At 37.4% G+C, this 14192-nt stretch overlaps 1 protein-coding gene across 1 annotated transcript in view; it reads right to left on the bottom strand.

Moving 5' to 3' along the window:
• Positions 1 to 8201, bottom strand: part of LOC148045584 (double-stranded RNA-specific editase 1-like) — a 66628-nt gene extending 58427 nt beyond the window's left edge. Inside the window, exon 1 of the mRNA XM_087716659.1 lies at positions 6883 to 8201. The gene's annotated coding sequence lies outside the window, so the exon portion shown is untranslated. The remainder of the gene's footprint in view (positions 1 to 6882) is intronic.
• Between the last annotated feature and the right edge of the window lie 5991 nt (positions 8202 to 14192).

Raw genomic sequence — 14192 nt, 5'->3', positions numbered from 1 at the left:
TGGGACAATGGAGCCCTAGGGGTGTATGCAGTAATTTTTAATACAGGGGACAATAGAGGTGTATGAAGAAATGTTATCAATGCTTAAAAGTTTATATGAAACTGTGACAAAGATAAGGAGATAATGGGATTGTCCAAACAAAAATATGTGAGTGTAGAAGACCCTCAGCAAAGGGGAGGGGGGAGACTAACATAATACTCAGAAAACAGATAAGAAACCAGAAGGAGTGGGGGAGGAGACAAAACAAAACAAATTGCAAGAAGATGAAGACATTGAAGGAACAAAAATAATACATATGAATCTAATAGATAATTCTCTAAGAGTTTACAATAGAGCAGGGGGAAGGGAAGTCTCCCTAAAATAATGAAAGGTCTATGGATGGGTACTCAAATGATGCAGCAGGAGACAAGAGATAAGCCAGAGGGAATATCTAGTCCGTATAAAAATGATAGAAAGAGAAATAAGATCCCAAGAGAGTAATATAAAAGAGGAATTAAAAAGTCAATAAATGGATGAAGTCTCAAAAAAAGTAAGAGATGATGGATAGAGATAAAATACCCCTCAATATGGTGAATGAATTAGAAATTAAAAGAAGTAGAAAATATACATTGAAAAAACAGTAGAACATATATAGATAGATAATAGAATTTACTATAATCATAAGCAAATTAAGGTTAGAAGGTGATACTCTAATTGTATTATTATTATTATTATTATACAATTGTATCACAGCGGCCAGTTGTTTCGCCGGATTTGGCATTGGTTACTAGTCGGGCCCCACCCAGGGGCCTAGGACGTTGTAACGTATTTTCGTAATATGCGTGCAGATCCAAGCAGTGCGGCTTTTTGCATTTGACTGATGGTGATTTTGTCAATTTTTAACTGTTTTAAATGTAATTCCAGTGCTTTTGGAATAGCACCCAGTGTGCCAATTACCACTGGAATTACCACTGCTGGTTTGTGCCATAGTCGTTGAATTTCAATTTTTAAGTCCTGGTATTTTGCGATTTTTTCATGTTCGTTCTCAGCGACCCTGCTATCACCTGGTATTGCGATGTCTATGATTGTGACCTTATTTTTCTCAACCAATGTGATGTCTGGTGTATTATGCGCCAGTATTTTGTCTGTTTGTATGCGAAAATCCCACAAGATCTTGACCATCTGATTTTCGGTGACTTTTTCAGGCTGATGTTCCCACCAGTTTGTTGCTGTTTTAATATTATAATTTTTGCACAAATTCCAATGGATCATTTGTGCTATTGAATTGTGCCGCAATTTATAATCAGTCTGCGCGATTTTTTTACAGCAGCTGAGTATGTGATCAACAGTTTCATCAGCTTCTTTGCAAAGTCTGCATTTGGCATCATCAGAGGATTTTTTGATTTTGGCATTAATGGCATTTGTGCGGATAGCTTGTTCTTGCGCAGCCAGGATTAGTGACTCTGTTTCTTTCTTTAATGTACCTGTTGTTAACCATAACCAAGTTTGTTCACTGTCCACTTTATCTTTTATTTTTTCCAGAAATTGGCCATGCAGTGCTTTGTTCTGCCAACTCTCCATTCTTGATTTTATCACATGTTTTCTGTATTCTTGTTTCGTCTGTTGGGTCTTCAGTAGTTTTTTGTTCTTTACTTCAATTAATAGATGTTCTTGACTTTCTTTTAAATAATCAGCCAGTGCATGTTTTTCTTCTTCAACTGTTTGCTTCACTTGTAATAATCCTCTGCCTCCTGATTTTCGGGGCAGATACAGTCTATCAGTATCACCACGTGGATGTAAACTGTAGTGCATTGTCATTAGTTTCCTGGTTTTTCGGTCCAAAATGTCCAAATCAGCTTGTGTCCAGTTAACTATACCAGCTGTGTATCTTATAACTGGTATTGCCCAGGTATTTATGCCCTTGATTGTATTTCCACCATTCAATTTAGATTTCAAAATTTTCCTAACTCTGTTGGTGTACTCTCGCCTGACAATAGCTTTTACTTCTCCATGCTTGATGTTATCCAACTGCAGAATGCCTAAGTATTTGTAGGCTTCATTTTCGTTGCATTTAATTAGTTGGCCATTGGGCATTTCAATTCCCTCACATGCAGTGATTTTGCCCCTTTTTATGGATACAGTGGCACATTTTTCCATGCCAAACTGCATTGAAATATCGGTGCTGAATATTATTATTACTATTATTATTATTATTATCTATATGTAAAATATATTGAATATATTTATAATTTTAGGGGATTGGCGATATAATCCCAGGATTGATTAAATTTGGTTAATGATTGGTCATATTTGTGTTTTTAAACAATTGGGATATTGGATTTATGGTGGAATATTGAGTAATTTCTAAAATATTAAAATACTAGTGATTTAACAGGGGATAACAACATACTGCATGAAGAAATGTTATTGAAGCTTATAAGTACAATGCAGGTTATAAGTGCAGGTTAAAGTCAGAAACTGGAAGACTAGGTTTATGTATACCTAATTGCATTATTATTGCTAGCATTGTGTAAAAAATATATTGATCCAGTCAATACGCTGTCTTCAAAATATGTATGGATGTTAAAGGAAAATTACAAATAAAACTATATTTACACACACACACGGACACGGACACACACGGACACACACGTAAATAAATATTAGCATTAATATTCATTGCAGGCTGGATTTAAAAAGAAATATGCTGCTGTTGGATAGCAATTTGTGAGGGTACTCTACACATTTACTACTTGCCATCAAGAGTTTGTACATCTCTCAATTACCGAAAACAGATGCAAATTCTATATCTTAAATTGAATAGTTGAAGAAAACATCCTTTCTTTTTGTTTTCTTCAATTGGTACTCAAAAGGTTCTATTGACTCTTTATGCAGATATTACACTGCTATTATTAGTTGCATGTGATTATTTTCTAAAACTGGAATTTATTGTAAACAGAAAGGTCTGTTTGTTTACAAAGTGGTGGCATTTTCCAAGATTATGGCCATTGTAAATGGTTACTGAATAATTACAATGCGCAGTGCCAGCTGTACCTAACTGCATACTCATTTTGTGTCAGTAAAATCTGTATCAACCTACATATAAGCTATACTGAGAATTTTCATCTATTAGAAGCAATGCTAAAATATGTGTTGATGTGGAAAATCCCATGTAGAAATAAATGAATTTGATATAATGCAGAATATGTTTTTGCATATACTTCTGGCAGGACTGCACAATACTACTAATGCAGTATTTAGAAGAGAAGTGGGCCTCATTTTTTAAAATGTAAATATTTATCCATCTATTGTTCCATATTTTTCCAATATAAAAGTTGGAAAAATGTTTATTTAATAAAATTGTGCTGTTTTGACTAGCAGAATAAAGAAAGAAGACAGGCTACAATTCTGTACTTTACATAATTTAATGCTAAATTAATGGATTACCTATCAGGTTATCATCTCAGGATGCAATATCTTTTGGGTTTCACTGATGGTGACAAATAGGAGAAATTATAATTAAGTATATTTCATCTAAATCACACGATAAAATAGCAACTAATTTACAGAAACAGACTTTCTTCTCTAGGAAACTTGTAAGATTTCAAATTATGCCTCCAGAATATATAGCCACTGTAAGTGTACAGCATTTAACAATGCTTTCTTTATGTTTCTGCATCAAGTAAAATCCAATATATTATGCAATACATTTTATAGTTTATTCTATACAATTCAAAGTTATGCTTTTTTTTCCTTTCCCAAAATTTTTATAAGGTCAGTCAAATGACTTCAGAATTAGATGGCTGCTGGCTGAGGTTGATGAGTTTCTTATCAGTAAAAAAGTTTTGTCTGCATTTAGCAACTAGAAGGTTACATATTTTATATGATACATAACAGATGAAACAAACTGCTGTGTACCTATAACTGGAAATGGTTTCTATTTACAAAATGGGAAAAGGAACAATTAACTCTGCGTTAGAATCCACTACACTACTCAGTCTGCTTCCTAATCTTTCAGAGCATATTTTAAAATATCATTATGCAAAGGCAGTTCTAAGACCATAATATTGGATTTCACTCAGAGTATTATTTGTTAATATTAATACATAATAGCTTTAATTGTATATGTACTTCTGGCATTTTATATGTATTTATTCTTTTGATTAATATTAATCTGTGTATATAATTAATATATTAATCATATTATTTATCTATCCAATCATCCATTTATCTATCATTAATATTATCACACCTATTGACCACAAACAATATATAACGTAAGATAATATCCTCCAAGTTTGAAAAATGAAAGGGATTACTATTTATTGTATTCCTTAGAATTAGTCATGGCACTCTGGCATTCATTTTTATCGAATTACTTTTCACTTCCACAAAGGTTCAGAATGAAATATACAATCGTGAATTATTATTATAATGAAAGCTTTTTCTATTCAATAAAATATTTCAGTGAGATATTGCTAAAAATGAAATACTGCAACAACCCAGTACAAAACAATACAAAATGTTTGTGTTGACTAGGTAAATAGTTATATTATAAGTTTAAATGGTATGAAAAATTAGAATTAAAGTGACCTGTTTCTGATGAAGATTTTTGGAGGATATAAAATATTATGCTCATAAAATGTGACTGGTAAATGTTTAATTAATAACATGTATAGAATATTAATTTGCATGTATGTTACAGAGCAAATCTTGACATTTCTGTGTTATTTTAAGTATTGATACATCAAAATATATTATCTTGAACTGTTTTAAAATAATTCTAGATTCTTAAGAAAACTAATCACTAGAGCATAAGAAGCTGTTTTACATTAAGTGAGGCCACTGGTTCATCTTTACTGTCTGTTTGGATTGGCAGCAATTCCACAGGGTTTCAGATAGGTTTTTCTCCATGAGCAGTAGAATGAGAAATAATGAAGAGTGAACCTGATATGTTATGCATGCAAACCTTGTACACAAGTAAATGAGAAGCATGAGAAGTTTGAATCCACGCTCTTCGGCAAAAGCTCTAATTTTCTATTCTTCCACTCTATTACTATATATAGCTTATTATTATTGTTTCTTAATAACAGGTGTTAAGAAATATGGAGATATACTTTCAATAAAGCTGACATTTGTACTAATTTCCACACTGCAACTACAAGCTCTTTATCTCTTATTTTTCACAGTTATTAAAATATATCATTATTGCTGCTATTCTAGGGTTCATCTTGCTATTCTAAGGTTTCAGTTCTTGCTATTTCTAAGGTTCCTGCTATTCTGTGACTTCTCAAAACACATTAAAAGAAATGTTCGTAAATCAAGTTGCCCAATCAAGTTCACAGAAGTAAAATGTTTCGGCTTTTCTCTTGGATGCAACTAAAGAGAATCTCTAAAAAGAATTTTGGTTCACAACTTATGTTTAAAAGCTGTCATTTTATTTACTCATTTCCTTTAAAAAAGAACTAGAAAAGTTCTCATTTCCATTATTGCCCAAATAGAAACCCTTCTAAGAGTATCACAACATAATCTAATAATTACATCTGATATTTTACTATATCACTGAAAATTTCTACAGATAATTAAACTGCCAACTAGTTTTAAACAATTGTTCAATATTTGTAAGGCAGCTGAACTGTTATTGTCCATTCTTTAAAAGCAAAAAATAAATTTACATATGTAAGAATAGGAATCATTAAGTATCTTAACTATAGTAAAAATTACAATATCTGTTACTGTGAAAATGACAACAGATGTAGAAAAGGCAATATAAATGGTCAGTTGGTCAATTGTTTTGGTTATTTTGATAGATACTTGGAAGGAAAGAATTTGATAAGATCAGGATAAATTTTATTAATGAAATCATTTTAGGAGTCCACTATGGCAAAAACAGAATATTGAAGTTATTAAGAATGAGTGATATATTTATTATGGCATAAAGTTTTATTTCATTTGTTTCCTAAGCCATTATTGCTAGTTGTCACCTCTGTGATATATCAACATGGACACAGATATAGAAATGAAATATAAGAAACCCGCTATCTTCTGAAAGCCTTATAAATATGCAAAAGAATGGCAATGCTCTACAAAGCAGAAACATCCATATATCTGTATAAATAGTGGCTAGAGCTCAAAGTGGTCTTTCGCATCCTCCGCATGCAGAGGTAGCTCCAGTTTTCCTTCTCAGTATGTCCCAGGCACCAGACCCATAGGCCTCATTAACACATGTCACATCCTTAAATGACAATATGGCCTGTACCACTTTCAAAGACTGCAGATAGGAGGGTGCTATTTTAATGATACAGATTGCCTAGCCATTGGTAGAGTTTCGGGTATAGGTAAATCCCAAACTCCAACACACCAGACAGGAGGACACTCTGCAGAGTCCGCTTCCTGCCGCTTCCCTACTTGAACCGAATTACGGTGTTTCAAAACAGAATGAAAGAAAACTTGTGCAAGGTTAATCTTGGCATCTTCATGCGCCCGACTGAATGCATTCTGTGCCCTCCTGACTTCACCGTCCCCTGAGGTTGTTGCCATGGGGAGCTGCAGTGCAGTCTGTGTGAGTGCGTGGAGGAAGGACCGGGGACGGCCCAGCCGAGAAGAGGGAAGAGATTCTGCGCCCTCTCGCCCTTCCCCTCTACAGCCCTCGCAAAAGGCGAGCCGAGAAGAGGCGACCACACAGCACAGACCTTGGACAGCAGCAACAGCAGGAGCAGCAGCAGGCGGCGCGGTACGGCGGTTCCTCTCTCTGCTTGCACCTGTCGCCCGGCTCCCCTTCACGATAGCCAGGCTCTTCTGGGGAAGGAGAAGGATGTCCTCCGTAGGAAAGGAGCCCCCGCCCTCGCCCCCCCGGACAATGGATGAAGGAGCAGCGGGAGGAAGAGAAGCAGGCTCGCTTACCTCGTTCAGCCACGGCGACAATGAACCTCGTCGACAGTGCTGTCGGAGCAACGCGCCGCCCCTTCTCGGCCACCTCTGCACGGTGCAGCCACCCACCTTTACCCCGCAGCCGATGGGTCGCTCAGTCCCGGGCGGGCGGGCGGGCGCGCGCTCGGCTCCCTTGGCGAACTGGCGGCGGATCCCCGCAAGGCAAGGCAACAGCTTGCGCTCGAGCCACTCCGCTCTTTCCCCCCTCCCGCCACGGACTGCTTTTGCGCTGAGGAAAGACTCACCACCTCGGAGGCTGGAAGGGGGAGGAGCCAAGAGGAAGGAAGCTCGAGACGTCCCCTCTGGGGTGCGCATGCGCGCGCGAGCCTCCGCGGCTGCTCTCTCTCTTTCTGCTTTCCAGTTCAAGCGCGGAGCTGCCAATCGGGAATGGCGTGGCGGGATGTTCTTGTCGCCTCCCCTCCCCTCTTGTTCTCGTCTGGTCCAGACGCCAGCCCGAGGTGGCGCCTTTCTTCCTGGGGTGTGGATATCAACACATACTATTGAAGCCGGAGACGGCCGACTGCTTCGCAGGGACTCTTATGCTGAAGCGCCCGGATGAAAACGTGGGTCTGCCCTTCTCTCATCTCGGTAGGAAAAGTCTGGACCTGCCCAGGAAAGAGGAACCTCCATATTCAGGAAACCGAATTAACCCCATGCCGTGGGGCAGGGTCGGCGACGGATTTTGCCTTGTGGGGCTCTTCTTGCTCTACTGCAGGAAAGCGCACCTGCGGGATTAGAGTCGCTCTTGTCTCCTGAAACACGGGCTGGGTTGGTTGCGCAGACTGCAAAGTAAGGGGAGCGTTTTTGAGGTCCCATTCATGAAACAGAGTCTCATTTTGTTCCTATATCTGCACCTAATTTATAGCTGTGGTTCTGGGCACTCCGATAAAGGGGTGCCCCTTTTTCTAAGTGGATCTAGGTAAAGTAATGTGATTCATTGACCGAATGATCTGAACAGCTGCCGATGTGTACTTATTCAAAAACTGAATGATTTGGTGTAGCTAAAAGGCATTGTAAGATTTAAGAAAGAGGATACCTATTTGATTATACATGTAACTACAGCAGCAAGAATTGTATTTTCCCCAAATTGGAAATTAAATAAGCTACCAACGAAGAGATAATAAAAAGATACTAGATTGTGCAGAGATGAATAGGTTGACAATGAAAATAAAGGATAAAGAGGAATCAGAGTACTTCAAGACGTGGGGAAGATTTTATGACTGGCTAAAGAAAGCAAGCTAGAAAAGAAAGTAGGGAGAAGATAAAGTACCCAGATGACTATTAAATGGAATGGGGGGGGGAGAGAAGAGGAAAACAAAAAAAATATTAAATATATAAGTATATATTCAAGAGCGAGATCAAAAGCAGGGAACATAATTAGGGTAGACTAGCGAAGGTAAGGGAATAAGAAATGATACTAAATTATATTTGGGTTGACGGAAATACCATCCCAAGGAAACATAAACTGAGTTTGAAATACACACCAACAATAATAGAAAAAGAAAGGGAGAGAGGAGGAGGGAATGGAAGGAAGACAGGGGAAAGAAGAAAGAGGTAAGGAGAGGAGGATGGAAGGGAGAGAAAGAGCAGGAGAGAGGGTAGGAAGGGGAAGAGGAAGAGCAGGAGTAGGAGAAAGGGAAGAAGGAAGGGGAAGGAAGAAAGTAGAGAAGGGAGGGAGAAAAGAAAGGGAAAACGAGGTGTTACAAAAGGAGGAAGGGATGGTAAATAAAGCAATCCAAACTCTACATTATAACTTATTAAATGAAATAATAAATGGATAAGAATGATAAATGTAAAGAAGAACAACAATTATGTGAATGTATACTTAAAATGGTATGTAAGAGAATAAAAAAATAAAAATTCTTTGAAGAAAAAAAAAGCATTGTAAGATTACAGTCTTACTGAGTGTGTGCATCCATCTTTCCTGAAATAAATTCAAGAATAATATTACAAAACCTTCAGAAAATGAGAAGTTTGGATGCTTTGAATTTTAGCTATATCAGAGTTCTAATAAGGGCATATTATTGAACCTGGGTGTTCAGATTCTAATTGACGACTTAACGACAGAACATCTGGAAATTCTATATACACTTCTTTAGTGAATTATGTATACAAAATGAAATAAATACTCTGAAAACTAATTCTGACAATAGTTTATGACACGGGCAATCCCTTTCATTTAGTGTTATTAATTTCCATACACTGTACAGTATTTTCAGATTCTAATCAATCTTTGTTCAGTTTATACATAATTATTATTCTATTTGCAATTAAGAAAAAAACAGATGTCCTAAGTACTAAACCTAGTACTGAACCATAAGCGATGTTCCAGTCAACACCAGAAAAGTAATACTGAGACATATATGACATTTCCCTTTTTTCCTTGTGAATTTGCTATGGTATAATAGTTTCTCCACTAGAATTATTGATTATTTAATAAATAGGACATTGCTTAAACGAATGCTGCAATAATCTTTAGAATCCAATCCTGAATATTACAGATTCTGAAAGTTAAGCTGGTGCAGTTGTCAGTTTGCTTAATTTTAAAATGACAGTCCTCACTTGGATGGGAATTTCTTTAACTCTGAAATCTTTTAAATGAAAATCAATATTTAAAGTCTCCCTTGACTTAAACTCAATTTGTAATGATTTCATGGGACTGTCAATGTAGCTTTATTTTAGAAGGATCAATAGAAGAAACAAATTATGCAAGGTAGACAAAAAATAGATACAAGGAAGTTCTATGTCAATAAAGGAATTTAGAGTCACCCAATAAAATACTTTACAAAGTGCATTATACATTTATAGAATGAGATGCTCCAAAATAGTGATAGCTACTACATTAAATGGCTTTAAAGGGTATTCAATCAATGTATGGACAATAAGGATATCAATGGCTGCTTCTCAAAGTGAATGCATCTGCTAAGGGGCAACAAAGGACAAAGGTATGGCCTTAGCCTCCTGTATACACTATATAGATTTTATGCCATTATGGGAAAGAGGCTAGGGCTAGGCTGAGTAAATTTATGTGATTTCATGAGTCTGTGTTACACGCACACACACACACACCTTAGTGACTTATAGAGGGCATGATAAATCACAGTATACCCATTTGCCAGAGTATACCTTGCAAGCAACCTGCTATATGCAGGGGGTTCTTCTTCCTAATGAGGCAGGAGGGGATGCACAGGTAAACCCACCAGTGGCTGGCCAGGTTAGGTGGTCTTAATAGGATGGGCCTTATAAACTTACATTAGCTTGACATTTCACTCTAGTGCACTTAACTTTCAACTTTGACTTCTGACTTCCTCATAAGTCTTACAAATATTATGGGAACATGATGCAAGCTTTTGCACAAGGATGGAACACGGAAGTAATGTGGGTGTAAGAATACTTAAATTAGCCAGATGACAGAATAATGCGGGCATCCTCTCAGCACTTTCTCTGTCTTGTTTTTATGACTAACAGGATTCACTTGTGTATTGTAACTTTTTGACTTCTCCATTGTATTTTTCCAAAATGTATTTCCCTGTCCTCAGCAGGGGGCTTGGACCTTCAAAATGTATACACCTATTGTAACGCCTACTGATTTACGAAGTTTGATTAAAACATCACTGCCAGGGAGTAGCCCAAGCAGTTCAGTTTTGGTGTGCAACACTCTGAACTCTTGACGCATCAAATAAAGCTGTTTCTCTTGCACATTTGTGGTCTCGAGTCCTGGTCTTTCGTAAGTAGATTGCAAAACCAAACCTCAATCTGCTGCTACACTATTAAATTAGCTTTGTTTTTAAAAGAGTAAAGATTTATTTTTTTACTTAAAAATAGGAGTGGGAGGGAAATGGTAAGGGAAGTTTTGCCAGGTCCCTGAGTATCCACAGGAGCCATGTAGTCTCCTCAAGGATATAAATTTCAGTACTTTAAACAGAATATTTATTTTAATGTTTAACTTTTGCGCTGGTCTGTGATTGTAATAAAGATTGATTCTGATTCTCCTCCTTCAGGAAAGTGTATAGTTTTTGATCAGCAAAAAAATCCTGGTCTTTCAATAGAAGGAGTCATGGTGGTAGAAACTACAGACTATAAGATCTTGTTTTTCAGTTTCCTTTAACAACAGACTAGAAATTGCACAGGACAATGAGTTCCTCTCCTCAAAAGCCTTCTGCCAATTGAACAGCAGAAATTTGAAAACATCTAAAAAGACCAATGTACTTTGTCCAATTTTTTAAAATAATACTTTGTAATTGAGCAACTTTGTAGCTTTGCTTTTAATCAGAATGTGGTAGGATTATAGATGAAAAGCTTAAAATGAAACTGGATTTTCCTAATAAAAGTAAAAGTGAGTGATTACTTTGTGATTGTTTTGGTCTACCTTTAATGGGTTGTCTATTTGTATAAGTAGATTACAAATTTTAGCTTTGAAATTCTTCCAGGCAGTTAACATTTTCAGCTTTTTGAAAGTATGAAAAGCATTCTGTCTTTCATCAGTTCTTAAAATCTTATCACAGGCTGTAGTAAATGGTTTACTATTTACAGATGAGCACAATTCAGAGCACACTGATGATGTCTGCTTGAATAGTGAAGAAACATTTGCAACCAAATTGCCAAGCTTGGAACTTTAGCCAACAGCCCATCGTTTATCATGTTATAAATTTAGAGGTGGATGTTGTAATTATAATAGGAGAAATAACTTAATTTCTATCTATCTTTTAAACACAGAATTGTTACTGTCTATTCTTTCATCCTAGAATTGTGGTAAAATAGAATTAAATGAACATATTATAACATATAGACTAAGGAAATATAATCTACATAGTCATATGATGAACATTTAATATTCAATTTACTGTAAGACATAATAATTCTCCCGTACTTCATAGAACTATTTAGAAACCTAAGCTGATAGTGTCATGTGAATTCTTTTAAAAAGTAGAGGGGAAAATACTGGTTTGAAAAAATTAGATCATTGAAGAGATGTGGCACTCTACTGAATAAAGCATGATGTGGTGGAATGAATCTATGAGCAAGGATGTGATGTGATGGACTACAGTGAAGAGGCAATTTCCCAGGAAGGAGAGACCACATTCCAAGGAGCGAGGGCAAGGCAAGATACAACATAGCCTGGAGCTGGATCAGAAACAGGATGAAAGTTATGACAGCCACTCCCTAGAACCTCCCAGGATATATCTATTAGGGTGAGACATCCTCACGACAAAACAAAGAAAGTCCAGTTGCCTTTTGAAAAAGCACCTTTGGGCAACCATGACCTGGATGGCTGAAAATCTCCATAGACATTTAACTACTAGGATATTATTAGTTTAGATCTGTACAGCATCGGACTTTCCTTTCGCCACCAGATACAGTACATCCCCAGCTGAGCATCCTTTTGGCTTTGGCCCAGCCGCTTCACTCTTTCTGGCGCTACTAGTAATAGCCCTCTGCTCTTCCCCAGTAGCATATTGGACGTCTTCCAACCTGAGGGACTCATAATCTGGCATCACATCTTTTTGCCTTTTGGTACTGTTCATGGAGTTTTCATGGCAAAGATACTGGAGTGGGTTGCCATTTCCTTCTCCAGTGGATCATGTTTTGTCAGAGCTCTCTGCTATGACCTGCCCATCTTGGGTGGCCCTGCATGGCATAGCTCATAGCTTCATTGAGACCCTTCGCCAGGACAAGGCAATAATCCATGAATGGGTGCTTTGAACTATGGTGCTGGAGAACACTCCTGCGAGTCCCTAGGACTGCAAGGCGAGCAAACCGGTCAGTCCTAGAGGAGATCAACCCTGATTCTTCAGATGCTGAAGATGAAACTCAAATACTTTGGCCACCTAATGAGAAGGTAGTTCTCACTGGAGTAGAGCCTAATGCTGGGAAAGACTGGGGGCAAAAGAAGAAGGGGGCGACAGAGCATGAGATGGCTGGATGGAGTCACCGAAGCAGTAGGCATGAGCTTAGGAAGAAGAGGGTAATCATTTTGCTCAGTAATTAATTGACTTCCTAAGACAGTGATGGTTAACCTTTTTGGCACCAAGTGCTGAAACTGGAGCGCATGCCAGAGCCCAGAAGAGAGCACATGCGCACCGGCCAGCTGCTCTCTTCCACGTTCCAGTGTGAGCATGCCAGCTGGTCTTTGTATGAAGAGCAGTTGGCCGGCATGCATGTGCAGGACTCACAGAACAGCCCAACACATGTATTCCAATAGAGAGAAATTCCCTGAATATGTGCTCCAACATGAGTCTGAAAACCCGGAACCCGAGTTTACCTGAGTAAATCTCGGGTCTCGGTGACCAACCCAGATTCAATCTCATATGAATATGCAAGGTCTATCTTTATCACCAAATAACGTGAAAGTAAAATTATGGTTATGCCAATAGTACTGACACATCTTTTTAAAACAAATTGCCGAGATATGTCCAGAAGAGTTGTTTAAAAATCTCCTTCCTCCATATTTTAATATTACAGTAGGATTCACATGGCAATATACTTTGTGCTATTTAAACTGATTTGCTATTTGATTGGGAGAAGATAAAAGTTTTACACCATATAACATGAAATTCTTTGGACTGTAGCCATTACTGGAAGGAAGTCTTATTGATTAAGTATGTATAGCACCAGAAACCCACTGGAGTATATTTAAAAATACATTAAATCATGATAAAGCTAAATAGCATTATTTATCAATCAAGAAGGAATCTTTTTTTTTTTCAAATGTAGCAAGTGTCTCCAGAATGGCATGAGAAATTGTTCCTTATTTTCTGTGTAAAGCTATTTCTTTCTAAGTACCTCTGACTATCCTCTTTGCCGTTGTCCTTTGGAAAATTGGCAAGCATGATTGTGCATATCCTTGCTTGCCAGACAGAAGTTTCTGGATGATCAATCATGGCAATATTTTAGGCAGATAAAAGTCACAACCTGAGTAATTTTGCATTTTCTCCCAAGTAGAGAGCAGAGTTGGTTTGGAAGCAACGGTAATTAAAATAATGTAATTTTATGAAAATGTAGACAATAGAAAATATGTATTATCAGAAGATGCTTCCACATCAACTTTCTCCTGGGATACCTGCTTAGCTAAAAGTAGGCCAAGGTCTGCTGACACACCCTCTTTTTGTCCCTATATAACGAATTGGAGGGAGGATTCATTTTCTCAGTGAAAAGAATTGTCAAGCCAGCCTCCCTCAGCAATCAAGAAAGAAACCACTTAACTCCATTTCGCAGAATTAAGAGTACCTTTACTGGTTATGAAAAAATAGCAGCTAAGCAAAGCAAGATCTGAGGCAAAAGCG

Source organism: Thamnophis sirtalis, unplaced genomic scaffold, assembly GCF_051295495.1.
Source record: "Thamnophis sirtalis isolate CommonGarterSnake01/CBP01778 unplaced genomic scaffold, rThaSir2_p1.2 scaffold_5, whole genome shotgun sequence".
Lineage (NCBI taxonomy): Eukaryota > Metazoa > Chordata > Lepidosauria > Squamata > Natricidae > Thamnophis > Thamnophis sirtalis.
This window is presented reverse-complemented; position numbering and strand designations above follow the sequence as displayed.